We start from the raw sequence: 25,369 nt of genomic DNA on the forward strand, positions 1-25,369 counted from the left end.
CTGTTACTCAGTCAAGAGTCTCACAACCAGATAGAAGCTTTCATGGTTCATTAAGGAAAATTCAAATTGGTCTTATTGTATTTGAAATTATTTTTCCTGTTTTGTTCACAATAACTGAAGCCATTTTTGACATTTTGATTAAAATGACTGCAGTGAGACTTAAACTAAGTGATTGGAGAGAGATTTAAAATAAGAAATTTCTGAACTTAATAACACTGCACTCTTGAGATTTCCGAAGAGAATTTCAAAAATTACAAGTGAAATTGGACAGTTATTCTGAGAAAAAGCCCCTGAGCCATTAGAAAATCCCATCCTATAGTTTTTATTCAAGTTTTAAAGGTGGCACTTTGTATCTGCGGTGCTCAGATATATCTACCTTTCAATTTCATTTTCATATTTAAAGACATGAAGAAACAGTATTGAATCTAATAAAGTCAGAACGCTTTGCTTCTAGCAAGATTCAAGTTATTCCCACATGACTGGTATAGGGTCAAAAACATAACGGATTGGTATAGATTCTAAACTTGCTTTTTTTTTTTTTTTTTTTTTTTCATAAAATGACCTCATTTTGAGGCAAGTCTCTGTAAGGGCGAAGACTATTCTAGCTTCATTCAGTGGTATATTTCCGAAATCTGCCTATGAATGTTTGTGGAAATGCACAAGAAGTCTATTTGTATGAAGTAGCTACTTTCATACTTTCCAATCACTTTGTACACTTGGGACCTGACAAGTGTGCATCTGAAAGCAAATTTTTCCAAGGCTGTTCTGACTCTCGTTGCTTCTCTATTCTGCTCCAAGATATCCAGATTCTAGGGTTCCACCCCAGCCAGTCTAAGTCTCCTTACGTCACTCTGGTAGCAGAAGGAGTCCTCTGATTTTTACATAGCCCATCTGCTGCCTTGAGCCAAAGGCCTATGCTGACTGAGTCCTTCAGTGTCAGGACTCTGGGAGTGAGAGAACAGGAGTGAGGAGCAACTGGAGCCATTAATTTGGAGGAGAAGCAAATGAAGGAGCATCCATGGAAAGATTCACCCACAAGGTAATTTTTGAAATGGCTCCTTAAAGACAAGTAGGGGCAGGATGTGAGGAAGCCAGGAAATGCCAGGATCTTTGTCTTTTGAATCTGTGTCAAATACTACTCCGTGTGTATAGAATCATTAAATGTTTGCAAACATTATGCATAATGGAAAAAAAAGACTAGTCAAAGAGATTTACAGTTGGGTACATGGGTGTCTCATCAGATGAGCGTCCAACTCCTGATTTCTTCTCAGGTCATGATCTCAGGGTCATGAGATCAAACCCCATATCAGGCTCCATGCTCAGCAGGGAGTCTGCTTGAGATCCTCCCTTTACCTCTGCATCTCACCATTGCTCACATGCACTCTCTTTCTCTCTTTCAAATAAATAATTTTTTTTTTCAAAGAGCTTAAAGTTAATTATACTTGTTTTTCTTACCTGCTTATTCACAATATATTCAAATATCTAAATGGTTGTCTGCTTGCTATACAAACAACAAACTAGTGTGACTATACACTCACTAAATCGAAAAAATTTTGCCCATGGACATAATCAAAAATCTCATTAATGCTACATCTAGATGTCTTTGCCAACCATTTAAACAAGCAGTCAATTTAATCAAAGTTATTTTGCAATTGTAAGAGTTATTGGATGCTTTCTGCATGATATGACCTTTCCTTAAACAGAAAATGTCCAAATAAGCTGCAAAGGAAATAGCTTTCTTTTGGCTACTTCTATATGTCTACCAAATCAGTCCTCCTATTCCCCAGCCACTACCCTAGATCAAGCTCCTTCTTCTCACTTTGTATTATGCCACAGCCCTGCCTTGCCAACTTCTGAACACCCTCCCAAAATAAAATGCTAGCACTTTATTCCTGTGTACACACAAAAATATTTCAATGGTTCCTAAGCTTCTGAAACTTCAAGCTACTTCCCAGACCCAATTCATTCTGTGCAATTTTACATTCCACTATTTTCCATCATATATGCTTTGCTCGATTAACACACTGTCCCTGAGCATGGAATTCTATTCTCTAACCCAGTCACTTCATTCATTCATTCAGCTCACCCGGAATTCTCTGTACCTAACTCCACTGCCTATTCAGATTCTACCCATACTTGAAGGTCTCCTTAAACTGTATGTGAAAGCTTTTACATACTTTGAATGTTAAGGATCTCTCCTGCCCTTCTCACTAGGATATAAGACTATTGTAAATATCTACTAATTAAATGCTAATTAGAAGCTAATCATAAAACAGGGAAATTAACAATTTAATCATATTAATCAAATTAATATGATTTCTGTTTAGGCAATTCAGCTTCAATTAGTACTCAAAACCAGGCAATCAGCACTTCTCCCTGTTAGTATAACTCAGATTCTCAATATTAATTGCTTTTCAGAATTGACTATAAGACTTACATAAGAATGGAGGTCTGGACGTCTCCCTAAGATCATGATTCTGGTCTGGAGAAAACATATTTTCAAGTAGCTCCACAGGTGTTTCTGTTATTCAACCAGGTTCAGGACATTGTTTTTCCAAGAAAGATCTCAGCTGATCACCTGTCAATTGACACATGAATGACTCCACAAGTAATCAAAGAAGCCATAAAAACAATGGGAGATGTGGGGCTGATCTATAGATTAAACAAAGAAAAAAAGAGCTTTGCCTTTACATGCCAAATTCAGCAGACCCTACATAGGTGATCCAACAATTCAGAATAATTTCTTTGCTGCCACAGTTACACAAACTGGCAGCTGGGGCCAGAGGTTCTCTATCATGATTATGCCTAGGATAATCTGGAAACAAATTAGATCATACAGGGGCATCCGGGTGGCTTTTGATCTCAGCTCAGGTCTTGATCTCAGGTTTATGAGTTCAAATCCCAGGTTGGGCTTCACACTGGGTATGGAGCCTATTTAAAAAAAAAAAAATGTAGGTATCTACTGACCCATTGAAAAAGGAACTCTGGGAATGGGACCTAGGGATCTACACTTTCTTAAATCTCCAGGTGACTCTTTTGAGCAAAAGGTTTTGGGATACTCTTAGGCCATCCCAAATTAATATCTATATTTTCTTGAAACTAGTCAGATCTTGCCTTAAAAGAGCTGTCTGGTGAGTAAGTCTCATCTCATTCCACCAGAGCTTCCGGATATGAGTTCTTCCCAACAGCATTCCAAAAATCCATATTTGGAGCATTAAGAACATAAGGAAGTGATAAAGGATTGCTGTAGAAAAAGACGAAAATTTGGTTTTGGTTAGCTGATATTCTTTCATCTTTACATTGGCCATTACAATAATTGCTAAACTAAGTCATTGGTATGGCATGATTTTTTTTTAAGATTTTATTTATTTATTCATGAGAGACACAGAGAGAAAGAGGCAGGGACACAGGCAGAAGGAGAAGCAGGCTCCATGCAGGGAGCCCAATGTGGGGCTCAATCCCAGGACTCCTCGATCATGCCCTGGACCAAAGGCAGGCGCTAAACCGCTGAGCCACCCAGGGATCCCTGGCATGATTTTTGTATCTTGTTCTAAAATCTTTCCATTGGCCATGACTCCGGTATATATACCATTCCTCTCACCTAGAGATAACCTTATGTTTTGCTGTTCAGAAGACCAAAACACACACACACACACACATACACACAGCTAAAAGGTTAACTTTAGTACTTTATCAAGTAAATATCTCAACTAAATACTCAAATCATGAGCATTCCTCTCTTTAAATACACTTGGACACAGTTCTTTTTTCAGTTGCAAAAATCACCATTATGAAACTTCCCTTTTTATTGTAACACAGTAGATATTTTGATGTACATCAACAAAAAAGAAAGATTGTGTTTGCCAGTTGGTATGTTGCCCTTATTATATAAAATTGGAAATGGAAATTGTGGCCTTGATGAAAACATTGAAATTCCAGTAAAGAGAATTAGTCATACTTTTGTGTACCAGGGTTAGATTTCAAACAGCAAGTAAAAGTTCCCTGAGCTACTACTAGTAGAAGCAAACATTCTCAAATTAAAATAAAAAAGAAGGACTACACATGCTTGCAAGAACCCAAGAGGGGATGAGTAACATTTGACATTTGAAAGACTGGAATCTAAGCAAACGGCTTTCTCCCAGAGGAGAAACTTCTCACCAAATAGTTGGCCGGTTGTGGTATCTAGCTTTCTTTGAAACAGCAAGCCTAAAATCTTCAGGGAGAAGGCAAATTAATGAAACCATTTTGGCTTAACTCCTCACAGCCTGGGAACTGTTGTAATCAAGTCAAGAAGCACTAACCAAGTGAGTTTTAAATTACACCATGGTCAGAATAAGGGGAAGGGCATCAATTGTAACAACTTGCTGACAGGCCTGGGGCCCCTCCAGCTGCCTCACTCACTTGCTCACTTGAGTGTCTTGGGACTTTTTACTTCCACTCTTTAAAAAACGATCTCATTGTTTGGGAGGTAATATTTGGATCTCCTTCTTTGTTTTGTACATTGGGATAGTTTCAACTGCAGCAAACTTTTTCATTATAAAAAAAAAAAGAGAGCAAGTAGGTAAAAGGATGAGTCAGGAATCAAAAAAATCTACACTGTCACCCACATAATTCAGAGAGAGAGAGAGAGAGGAGAGACAAATAGGGTAGAGCATTAGAAGTCATAAATATTTAACTAAAATAAGATTTACACATGTTCCATACATTTCATAATGCTTCAGAAGAGCGGAATATAAAATAATCCTATTCCAGGATGATATTAAGTTTCTTAAGTGCCAATGGCAAAATTCTGAGAATCTATGTGTACTTTCAAACCATCTATGCACTCCAAAGAATCTCTTTTGAAGCCATCAAATCCCCTCAAAACTCACACAGAAAATGCGAGTCTTAGTTACTTCTTCTTCTAAATCACTCACAAACACAAAATAATAAGCTCTTAGTAAACCTGTGGTTAGGCCTGCAGCCTTGTCCTATCTGCTCAATCTAGGTGGCATTTGTATCCATCCAAACACTGGATAATAACAAGGACTGCTAACCCACCCAATCTAACCATCTACCAGTGTCCAAGGAATTTCATGGTGGCCCACTGCTCCTTGCATGCTTCTTCCTCCTACCAATAGTCACTATTGGTAGTCTATAATACATAGTTCTGCACAGACTCTTATGTCAGTTTGGTAGGGCTGCTATAAAAATGCGCCAAACATGGGGTGGCTTAAACAACAGAAATTTATTGTCTCATAGTCCTGCAGACTAGCAATCTGAGATCAAGATATCGGCAGGATTGGTTCCTTCTGAGCATGTAACAAAAGGATCTCTTCCACGCCTCTTTCTTTGCTGCATAGATAGCCCTCTTCTCCTTATGTCTCTTCATACGATCTCCCCTCTATATACCTCTTTGTCCAAACTTTTCATTTTTATCAGGACACCAGTCATATTGGACTAGGGCCCACTCTAATGACTTCACTTTAACTTGATTACTCTGGAAAAGCGTTATCTCCAAATAAGAACACATATTGGTGTAGTGGGATTAGAACTCCAAAATATAAATTTGGAGGCCAAAATCCAACCGATAATAATCTTCTCTCCAACCTTATAAGATATACACTAATGTCAACATTTAGGGGTGACATTAGTCTCAGAGTCTTTGTACTCTGAGAACAAAGACAAACCCACTGGGCCATGTGTCATCTCAATCATACCTTTTGAAGAAACCTCAAAAAATAATCCTTATAAGCAAGTATCCTATAATGCTGAATAAAATCCACTGCAATCTGTTACCCATAAAACACCTTTTCTTATAAATACATGTGAAGTGGTCTCTATTATATGAAATTATGAAAAAGTAAAAATAAAACCACAACTGGTAATTATCTGTAAATAAAATACCTTCGATTTTCCTTAATCTTCTGTGGCACTAATTACGAAGTTTAATTCACCATTTTGAGCATTTAACATGAGACAACAATACAGTCTTGTCACTCCATCATAGTTCCCCAAATCCTCCATTCCTTTTTGCAGTCACAACCACAAATCCAACAGCCAACAACATTCACATGTCCTTGGAACATTTTCCTCACAAACAGTTCAACCACAATCCTGCTTAGAGCCCCACCCCAGATCAAAGAGATTGGGTCACAGTGCTTAATTATGCTGCAGAGAACAAGACTGAAGTCTCCTCTTATAAACATCTTGTCTTGGGACAGAACTCAATTGAGCCTATGAGGAAGAAGGATATACTTCTTTAATCAACTATAGACCCAATCAGAGAAAGAGTCCTTCCTTCAAAACAAAAACAAACAAAACAAAAAACACAGATAATCCTAAAAACCCAAAGTTCACAAAGACAAACCCAGAATACTTTGTCTGGAGAATGATGTCAACACAAGTGTCCCAAGATTTCCAGATGCACAATCCCAAACATCATTTAAAACACAAAGAATTCATCCTTGGCTGAGATATCACAGTGAAAATGTATTGCCTCTATTTGAGTCTTGAGTCTGCTCTCCTTGGCTAATCCAATTAGAAATGTATAAAGTGAAACCATATTAGTCATATAAGTTAAAAATTATCCAAATATTATCAATTGTATGTGGTTCAACCTAATTCTTGCCTTCATTGATTGGTTCAACCCTTTTAGATATTCTTTATTAAATGGCTCATTGCCAGGTCCCTATAATTGAAGTACAAAAAATCTGTAAGAGGAGAGTTTCTAATACAGTTAAGGAAAAACTGCTTCTGGCTATAAGGAAGTAACAGGGTCTGGAATTATCCTGCCACTGTAAATAACCAGAAAGCAAAACAAAATATAAGGGATAACTATTTTCAGACCTGGACAACAGGCAACAGAGAACTGTGATCTCAGAGAGAAAAGTAAATAAATGAAATGAGCCTTATGTTTGTCAAGACTTTCTGCCTAAAGGCATTTTCTAAAGTGCTGAGCAGGGGGTAGAAATCAAAACTGTAATCTCACTGAGTGGAGGTGACAGGGATCAGAGTTCAGGAGGCCATGATGGGTATAATATGCTCCTAGAATATCTACAAAAAAGGGAGCTACACGGAGAAAAAGTTTTAGAAATCTGAATAGGTTTTATGATGGAATATCAATATGTACTTACATACCATAAGGCAGAACAAAAAAATAACACCTAAGAATAGAAAATGTACCAGGAGTTAGAAGTTAAACAATTTCTGAAGTTCACATAGGTCCAGGAATAGTTTGACTTCCCACCAGACAGAGTACAGAGACCTCATGGACTACATGAGGTATATGCAGTAGAGACCACTGACAAGCCACACTTTGGAAATTTAAATTAGTTAAATTAGTTCTGGTAAAAAGACTACTCTAGATCTGCTCTTAAAAACTTTTTTAAAAAGACTCAAATAGATGAACCTGGTCTACAATCTGATTCAAACAAAAATTACTAGACATGAATATGCAGGAAAATATGAACCATAACCAAGAAAAAAAATAGTAGAAGCAGATGAAAAATATCTGAAACAAAAATTTTGTTAGATGGAATAAGCAGCAGTGTAAACACTGCTTAAGAAAATGATCAGTGAATTTGAAGATAGTAGAAACTAATGAAAAGCATGGAGAAAAAATACTGTAAAAATATGAACAGAACCTAAGTGACCTCTGGAGCAATACAAAGAGCTTTAACATAAATGTAATTGGAATTCTAAAGAAAAAGGAAGGTGAATGGAAAGAATATTTGAAAAAATAATAGTTGAAAATATTCTAAAATTGATAAAATCTATAAACTCACAAATTTAAGAGTTGAACCCAAAAAGGAAAAATATAAAGAAAATCACATTAAAGGATAACATAATCAAATTTCTCCTTCTTCCTTTTTTTTTTAAGATTTTATATATTCATTTTAAGGAAAGAGAGATGGGCAGAGGAAAAAGGAGAAAGAATCTGAAGCAGAATCTGCACCAAGTGCAGAGCCCAACGTAGAGCTTGATCCCACAACCACAACATCGTGACCTGAGTCAAAACCCGGAGTCAGACACTTAACCAACTGAGCTATTCAGGTACCTCATCATGATCAAATTTCTTAAAGCCATTAATACAGAGAAAAATCTTAAAAACAGCCTGAGGGGAAAAGACACATTAAATACAAAGAACAAATATAAGAATACCAAAGACTTTTCATCAGAAACTATTAATCTAGAAGGTAAGAAAGGAGCATCTTAGAGTGTTGAAAGAATAAGCAAATGTCCACAAGAAGTAAAAGCAAAAACAGACCAACAGGACTACATTAAACTTAAAAACTTTTGCTCATCAAAGGACAGAACCAACAGAGTGAAGAGGTATCCTACAAACTGGAGAGAATATATGCAAATTGCATGTGTGATAAGGGGTTAATATCCATAATATATAAAGAAGTACAGCTTAACAACAATAAAAATTAAATGACTCAATTAAAAAATAGAAAAGCCTTGAATGGACATTTCTCCAAAGATAACATACAAATGGCCATTTAGCATATGAGAAGATGCTCAAAATCACTACTTGTCAGAGAAATTCAAATCACAATCACAATGAGATATCACCTCAAACCCATCAGGATAGCTGTTATTAAATACAACAAAACAAAAAAAGAAAGTAACAAGTGCTGGTGGGTATGTGGGAAAGTTGGGCCCCTTGTGCACTTTTGATATGATTTTAAAATTATGAAATAACTATGAAATACCATATGACAGTTCCTCAAAAAAATAAAATAAGGGACACCTAGGTGTCTCAGAAGTTGAGCATCTGCCTTCAGCTCAGGGCATGATCCCAGGGTCCAGGGATTGAGTACTGAATCAGGCTCCCCATGGGGACCCTGCTTCTCCCTCTGCCTATGTCTCTGCCTCTCTCTGCAATCCTAGTTCTAGGCATATATCCAAAAGAACTGAAATCAAGGTCTCAAAGAGCAATTTGTGTTTGCACAACTATGTTCAATGCAGCATTATTTATAATAACCATAAGATGGAAGCAACTCAAATGTCCATGGAAAAATAAATGGATAAACCAAATATGGTATACACATACAGTAGGATACTACACCACCTTAAAGAGGAAGGAAACTCTGCAACATGGTACAACATGGACAAACCTTAAAGACTTTATGCTAAGTGAAATAAGCCAGCCACCAAAGGACAAATACTATATGGTTTAACTTATAAAAGATATATAAAGTAGTCAAATTCATAGAAATGGAAAACAAAATGGGCTTGGCTTAGATCTTGGGGGAGGAGGAAAATGAGAAAGAGGAAACTCTTGTTTAATGGGCATACAGTTTAAGATTTGCAAGATGAGAAAGTTCTGGAAATCTGTTTCCAAAAAAATGTAAATATACTTACCACTATTAACTACAAACTTAAAATGGTTAGGATAGTAAATTTTACAATATGTATTTTTACCAAAAAAATTTAAAAGAGTGAACAAATGTTAACCTAGAATTCTATACCCTGTGAAAATTTCTTTTAAAATTAAGGCAATATAAAGGATTTTCTTGAAAAACAAAAGCTGAGAGAGTCAACACCTCACCTACAGCATAAGAAACATTAAAAAATGTTTCTCTGGCAGAAGGAAAGTCACACCAGACAGAAATTGGGATCTACGTAAAGGAATGAGAAGTGGCAGTAATAGTAAATATATTAGTAAATAAAAAGCTCTCATTTCTCACTTGTTGATTTCTTTAAAAGATAATTGACTATTTGAGCAAAAATAATAATACTGTATATTTTACAGTCTTTAACATATGTAGAAATAGTTTATCACAACAGTAGCATCAAGGATGGAAAAGGAAAGTAATAGTATACTATTATGAGTCATACATTATATGTGAAGAGATATTATTTGAAATTCAATGGTACTAAGTTAAAGTGTATAAGTCCCAGAATAATTTCTAAAATATAAAAGTGGTATAGGTAAAAAATTAATAGTACAGATAAAATTAAATTCTAAAACATGCTTAATTAACCCAAAAGAAGGCAGAAAAAGAGGAAAGAACAGATGGTACAAATAAAAAAGCAAATAGCAAAATGGTAAATTTAAAACCAGTTGTATTGTCATTTACATTAAATGTAAATTATCTAAAAACTAATTAAAAGGCAGAGATTGTCAGACTAGATATAAAAGCAATACTCATCTATATGGCACAAGAAATTCCTTCAAAATATAAGATACAGCTGAGTGAAGTAAGTCAGTCGGAGAAGGACAAACATTATATGTTCTCATTCATTTGGGGAATATAAATAATAGTGAAAGGGAATATAAGGGAAGGGAGAAGAAATGTGTGGGGAATATCAGAAAGGGAGACAGAACGTAAAGACTGCTAACTCTGGGAAACGAACTAGGGGTGGTGGAAGGGGAGGAGGGCGGGGGGTGGGAGTGAATGGGTGACGGGCACTGGGTATTATTCTGTATGTTAGTAAATTGAACACCAATAAAAAATAAATTAAAAAAAAAAAGGGAAAAAAAATAAAATAAAATAAAATATAAGATACAAATGGTGTGAGATAAAAGGAAGGAAATAAAGCTACAATGAAGAACTACCTATGAGGAAACTGGAATTTCTACATTGATATTAGAATGGCCGCCATTGGCTCCATTAGCCAATTATCACCAAGGCTTTTGCCTCATTCTGTTTTATTAGTGTGAGTTTGCATACTCTCCTGCCTCTACTCAGACTACAACTAGTCAGCCTGGCCCAGCCACTAAACTACTACACTGAGTTTCTTATCCCCTGGTGGATTTCACTTTGAATTAGAACACATGCCACTGCAGGGTCCTGTAAGATCATTTTGCCTTGTCAGGGTTACACGTCTTCTAGTCAAAAACAGAAGAAATCCCACATTGAGTCAAACCTTTCATATGTTCTCAACCATTCTTTCTTCACTAACCCCAGTTACTGAGCTCTAGATCAAAATCCATGTGGCTTTATCCTGGGTAGCATCTAAGTGCTGCCATACTGTGTAGAAACAGGCTACAGCAGGAATTCGTTTCTGCTTCCACTCCCACAGAAACACATGCAAGACACATGGAAAGGCAGAAGGGCTCCATCTTTTGCCCAGAACTGCTCAAGTTCTCTGCCCAGGAAAATTGACATCACCATTAACTTTTGGAATGAACATTTTTAAAACTAAGCTATTTCTATTATTGTACCCACATTAGTGACCATGATTTACTTATATCTGTATAGCATGTTGTATTTTTTTAATAGTTTTAGATACTTTATCCTTTCCAGAGTCCTCTTCAGAATAAGACTATAGAGAAAGATTGCCAGGGTTTAAATCCAGGGTCCACCATATATTAGGTATGCAAACTTCAGCTAGTTGTTTAAACTCTTTAAGTTTCAGCTATTTGCATAGTGGTAAGTAAGCTGACTTTCAATTAAAAGTAGAAAAACAAAACTTAGATGTATTATACAAGGTGCCTGAAGTCACAGACAGAATAGATCATGGATTACAGCTCCAAGATTTTCAATGTATTTTGCCACAACTTCTCACCACCTCCACTGCTAAAACTCTAGCACTGTCTCTTGCCTAGTTTATTAAGTAGCTTTTCAAATGTCTGGCTATGATCTCCACCTCCTAATTTTCACATATTTGTACAATCTCTTCCTCTTGAGTGTGTGCTGGACTAAATGACTTATTTCTAACAAATACATTATAAAACTAAAGGGTATCATTTAGAGATTAGGTCTGAAAACATTGTACTTTCCATCTCCCTCTCCCCCCGCCCCTCTCCTTCTCTCTTCTTACTTGTTTGCTGTCCTGGAGAGGATCATATGGCCAAGGAGCTGAGGGTATTCTTTGACCAATATCTAGTGAGGAATCAAAGACCACAGTCCAACAATCTACAAGGAACTGATTTCCCTGTGAGTAAAATTGGAAATGAATCCTCTCCTAATCAAGCCTTGAACTGATACCTTGATTGCATTCTTATGGGAAACCCTAAGCCAGAAGACCCAACTTAGCCAAATTCTGACAAACAGAAACTGTGAGATAATAAATGTCTATTGTTTGAAGCAACCCAGTTTGGGGGTAACTAGTTTTACAGTATAACTAAGATATCTAAATTACTATAATAGCCTTATAATTGGTGTCCTTACTTCTACTCTTGACTGTTCAGAGTACACTCAGACTTATCCTTTAAACAAGCTTGATAAAGTTATTCTCCAGCTCAAAATCCTGCAATGGCTCCATTTTCTTTTAGAGTAAAAGTCAAAGCCCTTACATAACCTAAAAGATCTTACAAAAAAAAAAAAGATCCTACAACTCAACTCCCCCTCTGTTCTGACCTCAACTCCTATTACTCACTCATTTGCACCCCAGCCCCATAGGCCTCTTCGCTGTTCCTCACACATGCTGGGTATGCTTACACACTGACCATTTCATTGGGCTATTGCCCTTCCCTAAAAATGCTCTTCCCCCAAATATCCACACGAGTTTCTTTGTCTCCTTCAAACATTTGATCAAATGTCACCTTCTCAATGGAGACCTAATCTGATCATCATACTCTAAATTGCCATACATCTTCCATCCCCATTCCTAATTTCTCTTTCCCCATACTACCTTGTTTTGTCATAGCACTCATCACATAACTTAGTGTATATTTTATTTATTTATCACATCTATTGTCCATCAGCTATTTCCTTCACAAAAATGCAGACTCCAAGGGGGAAGAGATACCTTTTTTCCATTTTGTCGCAAATAACTAATGAACTATGTTGCTCTAAATAATAATCTAGAAGGAATTTATTCCTGTACAAAGGTCATTATAACCTCTTTTAGCAGGTAAAAATAGTTAACATGGACTCAAATCAGATACATTACTCCTTATAATTAGTCTTTATATAACATCACAGTTTCCAAGATATTTCAAGATTTTATAGTGCAAAAACCTATAGAGTTGATGGTGAGATAAATCATGCCTGCTGTAACTACCTCTCCAAGGGGCTTTTATCACTGTACCAGAATTTCAGAGTTAAAAAAAGATAGCTTAAAAACCAAAAACACTGATATAAACTAAAAGCTTGAATGGAATTTCCTTATTTTAGATATATTAAGCAAAATACAAGCTCACAAATTCATATATGAGAATATGTGATAAGAAATAAGAGTACTTGACTGCCAAGTGAGTTTTATACTATTACATACTTCTCTTGTGTGTGAAAGTATTGAAGAGATCTGAAGTATCCTCTATATTTATAAAAAAACTTGATTATTAAGCACAAATTAAATTTCTTTGTTCAGCCTTTATGAGCATATATCACACCTTGATCATAAAACCAACATCCCTGGTAACAGAAGCAAGATTCAGCCTGTCACATACCCACAAATAAAGACCTCTTTTACTTTGCTCATTTTCTTATTAGTGGAAAGGCCTTCTGTGTTGAGCAACATGATTCTTAAGGCAACCTTTATGTCCAAGTAGAAGTGATATATGTTACTCCCAAGTATGCAAAGTACAATGATCCTCTACTATGTGTGTTAACAAGCTACAAAGCTTAACAATCCCAACTGAAGCAACAACTTTGTGCTTTGACATTTGAAGCATAGATGCCATAGAGCTTATACCTCCACTTCCTTTTTTGCCCACTTAGGTGCACAAGCCTGCACACATACACACCACACATGCATACACACACACACACAAACACACACACACACACTCTAAAGCAATGTTCTTTACTGCCATTCAACTCTCACAATTTAACAGCTGTGTGAGAGTAACAGAGAACAAAGGAAATTAATGTTGTATACTGAACTATTTTTAAGGCTGATGCAAATGCTTTTTCGGCCCAGCCACAGTAATTAAACACACACACACACACACACACACACACATACACACACGCACACATCTCAAAGCATATTTAGTTTGACAAAAGAACTTGAAGTCTTGTCCCCAGAGAGAGCTATTTATGAAGGACATTAAATAAATACATCATGAGTCAATGGAGTCCAAACATTTCTTGGACTAAACAACTTGTGGGACCCTGTGATGAGATCCAGGACACTGATCTGTGGACACACTGGCACTGCCAATGCTGCTAACTCAGAGAACATCAGGGGAATGAGTTACCTATATGTGTGCACAAATCTGTCCTGAGAGGCTTCTTCCAAAGCTGGTCTCTATGAACCCAGAGCAGCCCCTTGCCCCGGCAACCCACGCATCAGTGAGGGGAGGGTAGATGGAACATGAAAGGGGAAGCTCAGGCATGAAGAATGGGAATAGCTTCCACATTGTCTTTGAGAAAAATCACACCTGATTGCTTGAGAATAAAAACCACTCCCAGTAACTTGCCTCAGCCTTGTATCATTCTTTGATGGCTACCACCCCTGAAGGAGACAGTACTTTCACACTTCAGTTGAACATTAATCTATCCAAAAAAAATATGTATTGAAAGCTTACTATGTGTTGGAGGCAGGGAGCAGGAAAAAGGCAGCCAAGCTTCTTTGGAAGGTGGTAGATGTAGATGCTGAAACCACTCAGCCTGGGTCTGAATCATGGCCCTCTCACTTACCAATGTTGTGAGTCTCGGGAAACTTGTTTCATTTTTCTAAGCTTTCGTTTCCTCATTTACAAAATGAGAATTGAAATATTGCTTATTTCCAAGGGCTATTTTGAGGAGCAAGTAACATAAATGTCAAGTGCTTTAGAATATTGTCAGGCTCAGTCAGTAAATGTTAGCTATTGTCAACTATTCTTGTCACAACAGTCACTCTGCTAGGTGCTAGGTGTACAGAAGAGAACAAAACACATGGTCCCTGCCACTATGAATTTTATTTTTTACTGAGGAAGATATACAATAGACAAATAATCAAGTAAACATATAGTAGGTCAGATAATAGCAAGTAATATGGATAAGGAATAAAGAAATAATGAAACAAAATTAACATACACTGAGAATAAAAGAAGGGAAACATAATTAACACAAAGCACTTTCTCCTTCCTAACATGTCAGACCCCTTCAAAACTGAGCAGAATCACCCCCATTCTGGCTTCTTTTTCAAACAGAAGAAAATAACCCCCTTGGAAGACATCTCTGCTAAACCTAAAGGTTTCTGAGAATATTTCTCTTATTTATTTTCTCTTTGAAGATGACTATTTTTGTGCCATTCAGCATCTCCAACTATAAATCTACTTGGTATCCTAGCAATTTCAAGCAGTGTAAAAAGTAGTACACAAAACAGAGAGTCAGGCACAATTCTTTTCTTTTGACTTTATTCATAATAAAAGGTCTGAAAACACTAGGATCAATGAACACCATATACACACATAGCCACATGCCCTTGAAAAGACACAAAATCATATGTTACTCTGACTTTGCAAGAAACAGCACACAAAGTGGATTCAAGTTGACAAGGAAAACCAAGATGTACATCTCATTGCTCTATCAATATGATGCCCAGGGAGTATCTTTAAGTGGCTTCCAAAATTATATTAATTATTAAATGGAAGCCTCAAGGGCAAGGAGAACCTACCAGTCATAGTTTTATTTACCCTCAGCACCTGCTGTTTGCTCAGGGTTTATTTAAACTCATAATCATGTCTCCTGCAGTGGAGGATTTGGGTTGCCTTGCGGTCACATGTGGAAAATGTTATATGTCCACATCAAATGTGAATGTGGTCTCCCTTCATAGAAACTGATGAATTAAACCATGTTGACCCTGTGGGCATATGAGATTTAACTCTGCAGGGAGTCCTCAAAAAAAACAAAAAATTCCTCAGAGAGGGAAGAATTACTTAGACCTTTAAAAGCACTTTGTAATCATTACTCATAACAAAAATGAAAACAAAACAAAACAAAAAAAAAACAAAGAACAAAAATTTAAAGAGCAAAAGAACAAAACATATTGATTTGCAATATTATTTTAGTTCAATAAGTTGTTTTCCTTTATCCATGCAAGAACAGTAAGAGAAATCCTGTTCCACAACACCTGTTAAACACTGAGACTCTCTAAAAACAACCACAAAACAGGTAAAATGCCAAAAAATATATATCTGTCAACAATTTCTTTGGAATGTAAATGGACTAAATGCTCCGATAAAAAGATATTGGGTGATACAGTAGATTAAAAAAAAAGACCCATCTATATGCTGCCTACATGAGACTCATTTCAGATCTAAAGACACCTGCAGATTGAAAGTGAGGGGATGGAGGAACATTTATGATGCAAATATCAAAAGAAAGCTGGGATAACAATATTTACATCAAACAAACTAGACTTTAAAGCAAAACTGTAACAAGAGACAAAGAAGGACACTACATAATCACAAAGAGGACAATCCAGCAAGAAGATATAGCAACTGTAAATATTTATGCACCCAAAATGAGAGCACCTAAATATATAAAATAGTTAATAACAAACATAAAGTAAATAACCAATAGTAATACAATAATAGTAGGAGACTTTAACACCCCATTATACCAATGGACAGATCGTCCAAAAAGAAAATCAACAAGGAAACAGTGGCTTTGAATGACCACTGGACCAGATGGATTTAACAGATATAGTCAGAACATCCCATCCTAAAACAGAATACACATTCTTTTTGAGTGCACATGGAACATTCTCCAGAATAGATCACATATTAGCCCCAAAACAAGTCTCAAAAAAGGTCAGAAAGATTGAAGTCATACTACGCATTTTTTCTAGCACAATGCTATAAAATTAGAAGTCAACCACAAGAAAAAAAATCTAGAAAGACCACAAATACATGAAGGTTAAATAACATGTTACTAAACAATGAATGGGTCAACCAGGAAATCAAAGAAGAAATAAAAAATTACATGGAAATGAACAAAAATGAAAACACAGAATTCAAACACCTTTGGGATGCAGCAAAAGCAATTCTAGAGGGAGGTTTATAGCAATACAGGCCTACCTCAAGAAGAAAGAAAAATCTCAAACAACCTAACCTTACATCTAAATGAGCTAGAAAGGGGCACCTGTTCAGTTGATTAAGCATCTACCTTCAGTTCAGGTCATGATCCCAGGGTCCTGGGATCCAGCCCCACTTCAGGCTCCCTTTTCAGTGGGGTGTCTGTCCCCTCTTTCCTTCTTCCTCTTTCCCCAGCCTGTGCTCTCTCTCTCTCTCAAGTAAATAAAGTCTTCTTTAAAAAGAGCTGGAAAAAGAAGAAAAAACAAAACCCCAAACCAGCAGAAGGAAATAGTAAAGATTAGAGCAGAAATAAATGATATAGAACAAAAAACAAAAAACAAAAAAAAAAAAAACAAAAAAAAAACCCACACAGTAGAACAGACCAATGAAGCAGGGACTGGTTCTTTGGGGGAAAAAAACAACAAAATTGATGTCCTCTAGCCAGACACATCAAAAAGAGAGCGAGAGAGCAAGAGAAAGAGAGAGAGGACCCAAAAAACAAAATCACACATGAAAGAGGAGAAATAACAACTAACACCACAGAAATACAAATAATTTAAGAGGGTATTATGAAAACTACCAAAACTGAAGCAGAAAGAAATAAAAAATTTGAACTGACCAATTACAAGCAATGAAATTGAATCCGTAATCAGAAAACTCCCAATAAACAGAAGTCCCAGACCAGATGGCTTCACAGGTGAATTCTACCAAACATTTAATGATGAATTAATACCAATTCTTCTCAAACTATTCCAAAAAATAGAAGAAGAAGGAAAACTTTCAAATGTATTCTATGAGGTCAGTATTACCCTGATACCAAAACCAGATAAGTCACCACAAAAAAGGGAACTACATGCCAATATCTTTTATGAACTTACATGCAAAAATCCTTAACAAAATACTAGCAAACCAAATCCAAAAATATGTTTAAAAAAATCATTCAGCACAATCAAGTGGGATTTATTCCTGGGATGCAAAGGTAGTTTAGTATTCACAAGTTAATTAACATGACACATCACATCAATAAGAGAAAGAAAAAAACCATATAATCACTTCAATAGATGCAGAAAAAGCATTTGACAAAGTACAATATCCATTCATGATAAAAGCTCTCAACAAAGTAGGTCTAGAGGGAACAGACCTCAACATAATAAAGGCCTTGTATGAAAAACCCACAGCTAATATAATACTCAATAGTGAAAAACTGAGAGCTTTTCCCCTAAGGTCGGGAATGGACAAGGATGTCCACTCTCACCACTTTTATTCAGCATGGTACTGGAATCCTAGCCACAGCAATTAGACAACAAAGAAAAATAAAAGAAATAAAATAAAATCTAAATCGGTAGGAAGTAAAACTTTCACTATTTGCAAATGACATGATATTATACAGAGCATACCTTAAAGACTTCACCAAAAAATTGCCAGAAGTGATAAATTCAGTAAAGTTGCAGGATACAAAATCAACGTGTAGAAATCTATTACATTCTTATACACTAATAATGAAGCAACAGGAAATCAAGAAAACAATTCCATTTACATTTGCATCAAAAATAATAAGATACCTAGGAATAAACCTACTCAAAGACAAGAAAGACAGACGTGTACTATGAAAACTATAAAACATTGATGAAAGAAAATCAAGACAATGCCAAGAAATGAAAAGAGATTCCATGCTCATGGATTGGAAAAACAAATATTGCTAAAATGTCTATATCACCCAAAGCAATCTACACATTTAACAAAACCCTTGTCAAAATACGAAAAGCATTTTTTACAGAACTAAAACATACAATCCTAAAATTTGTGTGGAACCACAAAAGACCCCAGATAGCCAAAGCAACCTTGAAAAAAGAAAGACAAAACTGGAAGTTTCGCAACTCCAGACTTCCAAGTTATATTATAAAGCTATAGTAATCAAAACTGTATGATACTGGCATAAAAATAGATGCATGATCAGGATCTCTGGGTGGCTTAGTGGTTTAGCGCCTGCCTTCAGCCCGGGGAGTGATTCTGGAGTCCTGGGATCGAGTCCCACATCGGGCTCCCTGCATGGAGCTTGCTTCTCCTTCTCCTTCTGCCTGTGTCTCTGTCTCTCTCTCTCTCTCTATGTGTCTCTCATGAATAAATAAAATCTTTTTAAAAAATAGATGCATGATCAATAAAACAGAATAGAAAAACCCAGAAATAAACCCACAATTATATGGTCAATTAATATACCATCAAGGAGGCAAGAATATGTAATGTGAAAAAGATGGTCTCTACAACAAATGGAATTGGGAAAACTGAACAGCTACATGCAAAGGAATGAAACTGGACTACTTTCTCTCACCATACACAAAAAAAAACTCAAGATGAATGAAAGTCCTAAACCTGAGACCTGAAACCATAGAAATTCTAGAAGAGAACACAGGCAGTCATTTCTCTGACATTGAACGTAGCAGCTTCTTTCTAGATGTGTCTCCTGAGGTAATGGAAATAAAGCAAAAATGAACAATTGGGACTACATCAAAATAAAAATAATCAACAAAACTAAAAGGGAACTACTGAATGGGAGAAAATATTTGCCAATGATATATCTGATAAAAGGTTAGTATCCAAAATATATAAAGAATTTTCACAACTCAACACCCCAAAACAAATAATTCAATTTAAAAATGGACAGAAGACACAGACATTTCTTTAAAGAAGACATCTAGATGGCCAACAGACACATGAAAAGATTCTCAACATCACTCATCATCAAGGAAATGCAAATCAAAACCACAATTAGATATCACATCACACCTGTAAGAATGGCTAAAATCAACAAAATGAGTAACAAGTGTTGGTGAGGATGTGGAGAAAAAGGAACCCTCTTACACTGGTGGTGGGAATGCAAACTGGTGCAGCCACTGTGGAAAACGGTATGGAGGTTCCTCAAGAAGTAAAAATAGAACTACCCTATGATCCAGTAATTGCACTACTGGGCATATACCCCAAAATACAAAAACACATGTATCAACGGGATACATGTACCTCTATGTTTAATGCAGCATTATTTACAAGTTATGGAAACAGCCCAGGTGTCCAATGATTGATGAAGGGATAAAGAAGATGCAGTATATAAACACAGTGGAGTATTACTCAACCATAAAAAAGAATGAAATCTTGTCATTTGCAACAAAATGGATGGAGCTAGAGAATAAAATACTAAGCAAAATAAATCAGTTAAAGAAAGACAAACATCACATGATTTCACCCATGTGGAATTGAAGAAACAGACAAGCAAGGGAAAAGAGAGAGAAACCAAGAAACAGACCCTTAAATATAGAGAACAACTGGTGGTTGCCAAAGCGGAGGGGATGGGGACATGGGGTAAATAGGTAAAGCAAATTAAGAGTACACTTACCATGATTAGCACTGAGTAATGTACAGGGTTGTGGAATCACTATACTGTACACCTGAAACTAATCTAACACTGTATGTTCACTCTACTGGAATTAAAATTAAAAACCTAAGAAAAGGAAGCAGTTTGTAAATAAAGGTATATCACACGTGGAAAAAAAACCTGAGAATCCCAAAGTTCCCTTTGTGCTGCTGAGAGATGACCAAAAAAGATTCAACCCTAGATTCAAAGAAAGCTGCAGGGGCCTGTGACCCATGTGGTCACACAGGGTGCCTTGCTCAAAAGAGCGCAGCATTGCCATTTAATGCTCTTACGTCACGAACTTAAATTTCTTAAATTTAGCCTTTAATTTGCTCCAGGGACTTGGAAACTCCGCTCACATGCTCTCTTGTCTCCAGGGGTCCTCACTCCTAATATAGGCAATGTCCCAACAGAAGGGATGAATACTCAGTCTTTTCCAGAACTTCACTGCTACCCTTTGCCAAACCTGAATTAAAAGCCCCACTGCTATCACAGCCTCCTGCCTACTCCTTTGGAGTCTGGTAGCTTCAAGGAGCCATGGGGCAGCTGACGAGGGGAGCACCAAAGGGCATGGTTGCTGTGATTTATGTCACTTAAGCAAACTCCTGGGGCGGGTGCATTACTGATCCATCTCAAGTAAGGACATATTTATTAATGCTAACTACATATGAGCCTAGTTACAAATAAGGCAGGACCTTTGTGAAGTCAACTCCAAGCACTTGGAAGACTCTTTCCCAAAAACTACAGACCACAGGAGAATCTTGTACTATTCACGTTTCCCCAACTATTGCAACTGAGTTGAGGTACAATCAGCCACAGAGAATTTTAAATTTTTCCCAAACACTTTCTAGTTAAATGCAAAGATATAGAATCAACAAGGAAGGGGCAGTGAGCCAAACAATAAAGAGAAAACATAATAGTTCTAAAAGAGAAGCTTGTTTCCTCTTTATCGAAGCTTGATGTTTAGACACTTGCAACAGTTCACCTGGAGTAGGGGTAGGTGGGCCACAGGGAAGGATGTTTCTTCCAAATTCAGATTCCTGGCTTCGACCATAGTCAGTAGTGACTCTTAAAATCTGATCGGAGGTCACTGCATCCACATGTGTGCAAGCTCTCTAGTTGCACACCTGTGAAGGGGGGAGGTCATTTTCATATAAGTTTTCTATCATTTGAAACAGCAACTGTCAAACATTCAATATTTATAGAAGTCAGCTGGAGTTCCTATTAAAAATCCAGATTCCTTAAGCATCAAGCCCCCCAGAGTTCTGATTCCACGGTGTGGAATCTGCATTTTCACAAACAGTTTGCCCCACCCACTCCCACTTCACCCATTGTTCAAATTTTTGACACCAGAAGGTCTCAGACCAGACCTTGAGAAATACAAGATAAAAAAATAAAGCCCCAAATTCTTAGCTTTTATTATTTTAGAACAGCTACAATTAAACTCCAAATCTTTTAAAATCCAACTAATGTTTATTTAATACCTTTTATGTGCTAGGGTCAAGTATGGGAAGATGATCTTCTAAAGGAGATCAGACTTGAGGAAAGAAAAACAGCCAGGTAAGCAGCTGCCACACACTTTAAATCTGTAAATGCTGAAAATGTTGAATACTGTTGTTGATTATACACCATGAATATACAACAGAGTGGAACAACCCACGTTCTTACAGTGATAGCAGCTGCCATATACTGAGTTCTTGCCATATGCTAAGCGCTGAGATTGACACTTTTCAAACAGTAACTACTGAACAAACTTGCATAGTTAGTTTTCACGCCCACTTTTTACATATTCAGAAACTGGCTCAGAGGATTTAAGTAACACAGTGCAAGATCTCAAAGTGAGTCAGGAGCAGAGGTGGATTGTGGGTCGAGGATCTGCCACTTGCTAAAAACTGTTTCCCTTCTAGAGAAGCTGCTCCTTATACATTTTTTTGAGTTGACAATATATTTTCAATGACAATATTCTCATTGCATAGGTGAAAATTTTATTTTTTTGTTCCTTTCTTGCTGATGAGAAAACTGAATTTCTTAGGGGTTAAGGAATATGTCCATGAAACATGACAGATCAAACTCGAAACTAAAACTTTATAAAATGGATGGTATTTCTGTGACACCATATAAATCAATCAGCTAAGGTATGTTTGGTTAAAAACAAAGCAAAAAATGACCAGTCTTTGTGGTTCACAACTACAAAGGTTCAGTTCTTGCTCATGTTAATGTCAGTTGCAGACACATTTTATTTTTTTTATTTTTTTTTATTTTTTTTATTTTTTTGCAGACACATTTTAATTGAACTCTCCACCTCCTTCATTGCAGGCCAACCCTTAACCCAGGAAGCAAGTGCCACTCTCAGGACAAAGGAGAAAAGCAATGGTGGCAGGCGCAGTAGCTGTCAAAGCTTCCATCTGGAAGTGACATATGTCACTTCTTATTGCTCCAATGGACAAAACAAGTCACATGGCCAGGCTGCTGTGCAGGTGCTACTGAGAAGTGATGCTTTGTTCCTGAATGAATAGATCGGGCATATCTAAGCACTTCTTTAACCAAACTTCTTTCGGAGCTCAGGTAGATGTCATTCTCTTACAGCAGGAACATGAGCTGTTAAGTTTCATGGCATCCAGCACAAGAGTATCAAAGACACAGGCTAAGAGATGTGAAGAGTTCCTCTAGAGCCCCAACACGGTTAATCACGAGAAAATATGTTGAGGCTGGTAGGTTGCCCTCTGCCCTGGACAGAGGTACTGGCAGGCTCTTTGAGAACTTTGTATGTGTACATGTATTTTTTTGCAGGGCACAGCCTGCTGATAGTATTATGAAACCAAGTGGCCATTAGTACATAACTCAGCACCTTTCAACTTCTTCTCTGTGGGCAGTCAGTCCTAAAGCCTGTCGCAAGTAATTCATTACCAGTGACAAAGTAACAAAGTATTTGACCAATTGGCATTTTTAAATAAATGTGAAGAAATTTAAGGATATTCTTTGAACTCTACCATGCCGATTCACTTGTGCTCTGATGTTTTCTTAAACAGGGAAGTATGGGTGGGGTTACAGCTACTTCCTAAAGAATTGTGTTTAACCATGATTACACCCATGGGTGTACATCACATCTGTGAACTTCAATTTACGTATATGGTGTGGCAGAAAAACAGGCTGAGAACCACTTACCTAAACCGCAACCACATTTATCACCTCTGTATCACTGCAAATAATTCCACGTTCTCGCTAGCCAAACGGTAAGCATCCCAGGAACAAGAGCCATATTTCTCCTTTTCCTTGTCTTTTCCCAGCTAAGTCTGACACAATTAGAAGAAATCATCATTTGGCACAGGTAGGAACTCTTTTCCCTATTAAGAGCAAAGGGGATGGAAACACTATAATGAGGAACACAGAATAATGAACAAATTTATTGAGATATGGAAAAACAAAACAATGCTTCATCTACTAATTTTCCAAGTTATAAACAGAGCCCAATGAAAAAGTGAGAATATCCCCTTCCTCTCATCGAGGTCTGCCAACAGAAAGCATTTATGCATAATTAGAGCGGAGCTTACAGACTACCAAGAAAGAATGAGCTGGAGTGAAGCTGATTAGGTCAGAAGAAATAAAGTTGGCAGCATCTAATGATTTGCTTCTTTCCCCACTTTGATCCTGGTGCTGGGGGCAGGCAATAAGTACCCACAGTAATATTTGTGGTCAGGAATTCTGGGGAGCAAAGCAGTAAAAGGCTCCCATCATCCCTAACTTCAGCCTCAAACTGAGACTTCAAAAACGGAAAGTCTTGAGACTTGTTTAATGACCAGAATCAGTTTTGCCTCTCTTGATTTCAACTCAAGTATTTTGGGGGCTACATACTTACAAAAAGCTTAAGGATACAGAAAAAGCATAAGCATATTTTAGATATTCCGTTTCTTACTTAAAACTGTGAGAAATCTGAGTTCCCTCTTATATGTAACTATCCTGAGCAAATGAGAAAACAGAAGTGCTTTTTATCTTCTTTAACAAGCCTCTGAAACTCTCCTCAACACAAAATCTTGACCTACATCATGCTATCATTTTTCCCTTTGATGTCAGTAGGAATTAAATCCCAAAGATACACAAAGCAAGAAAATACCAGTATTCAGAGCTCTTAGAGAAACAACCAAGCTTCAAGAGAGCTTTGCCCAGGAACATTAAGCAGATAAACGATTCAAACACAGACTCATTTCTCCATGGCATGGTCTTCTGTTTCATTTTTTACATCTCTTATATGCTGTTTGATTGACACCATGAAATATTTGAATCAGATAAAGCCCTGTCTTTTTTTAAGTAAATGGTATCTCCTGTGTGAAATCCTTCCTAAAGGCTTTGCCAACAGTGGCACATCTAGTAAGTGAAAATATATGTATAATTGAAAAATAATGATAATTTCTAGGGTAAAAAAAGCTGTTTGATTTTCCTGAGGGAATTAATTTCATATAGATCATTTCGAGCAGAATCAATGCCTGAAATTCACTCAGAAAGGCAGAGGGCCTCGTTTCCCTGGGAGGAAATGGATTCTCAACTTAAGGACAGACTTCCACTTGAAAGAAGGAAAAAACACTCAGGCATTACTGGATACTTACCCTGGGTGAAGCAACACTTTCCATTGTATTTGAATCAAGAAATGTGTCCTCTATCTCAGGATTTGGCTGTAGTGGAAGCTAAACCTTCATTTACACCAGTCCTTAAAAAAAATCTTTATGACTTTTTTCACAAATCCTCTAACTAGAAGGGGTATTGGTTTGAGATGCACAGAATGAGCACAGTTAGTGAACCTTTCTCCAGACATATTCTTCACTGTGAAACTGCACCCAAGGCTGGGAACATGGATTATGTGATTGACATGGGTCAATCATAGGCAATGGGATAAAAAGATCAGAACCTTCCTGTAGCAGTGTGTACAGTTGGAAGACCAGAGTGCTTGTGGGTGAAGCTCACAGATGTCACTCATACCATTTACCATGACAAGTGCTTCATGTGAATGAAACTGCTAATGCTCCCAGCCAGCCTAGTAGGCAACGTAATCCCCTCTATTTTACAGCAAGGAGCTGAGGCCTAGA

At 36.9% G+C, this 25,369-nt stretch overlaps 1 long non-coding RNA gene across 1 annotated transcript; it reads left to right on the forward strand.

Moving 5' to 3' along the window:
• Nucleotides 1-694: 694 nt before the first annotated feature.
• LOC112670525 (uncharacterized) lies at nt 695-23,264 on the forward strand. The gene is made up of 3 exons (XR_003142997.3): nt 695-1,039; nt 21,790-21,851; nt 22,608-23,264. It is a non-coding gene; the product is annotated as an uncharacterized LOC112670525 (long non-coding RNA).
• The last annotated feature ends 2,105 nt before the right edge of the window (nt 23,265-25,369 follow it).

This window comes from Canis lupus, chromosome 14 (genome assembly GCF_003254725.2).
Source record: "Canis lupus dingo isolate Sandy chromosome 14, ASM325472v2, whole genome shotgun sequence".
Classification (NCBI taxonomy): domain Eukaryota; kingdom Metazoa; phylum Chordata; class Mammalia; order Carnivora; family Canidae; genus Canis; species Canis lupus.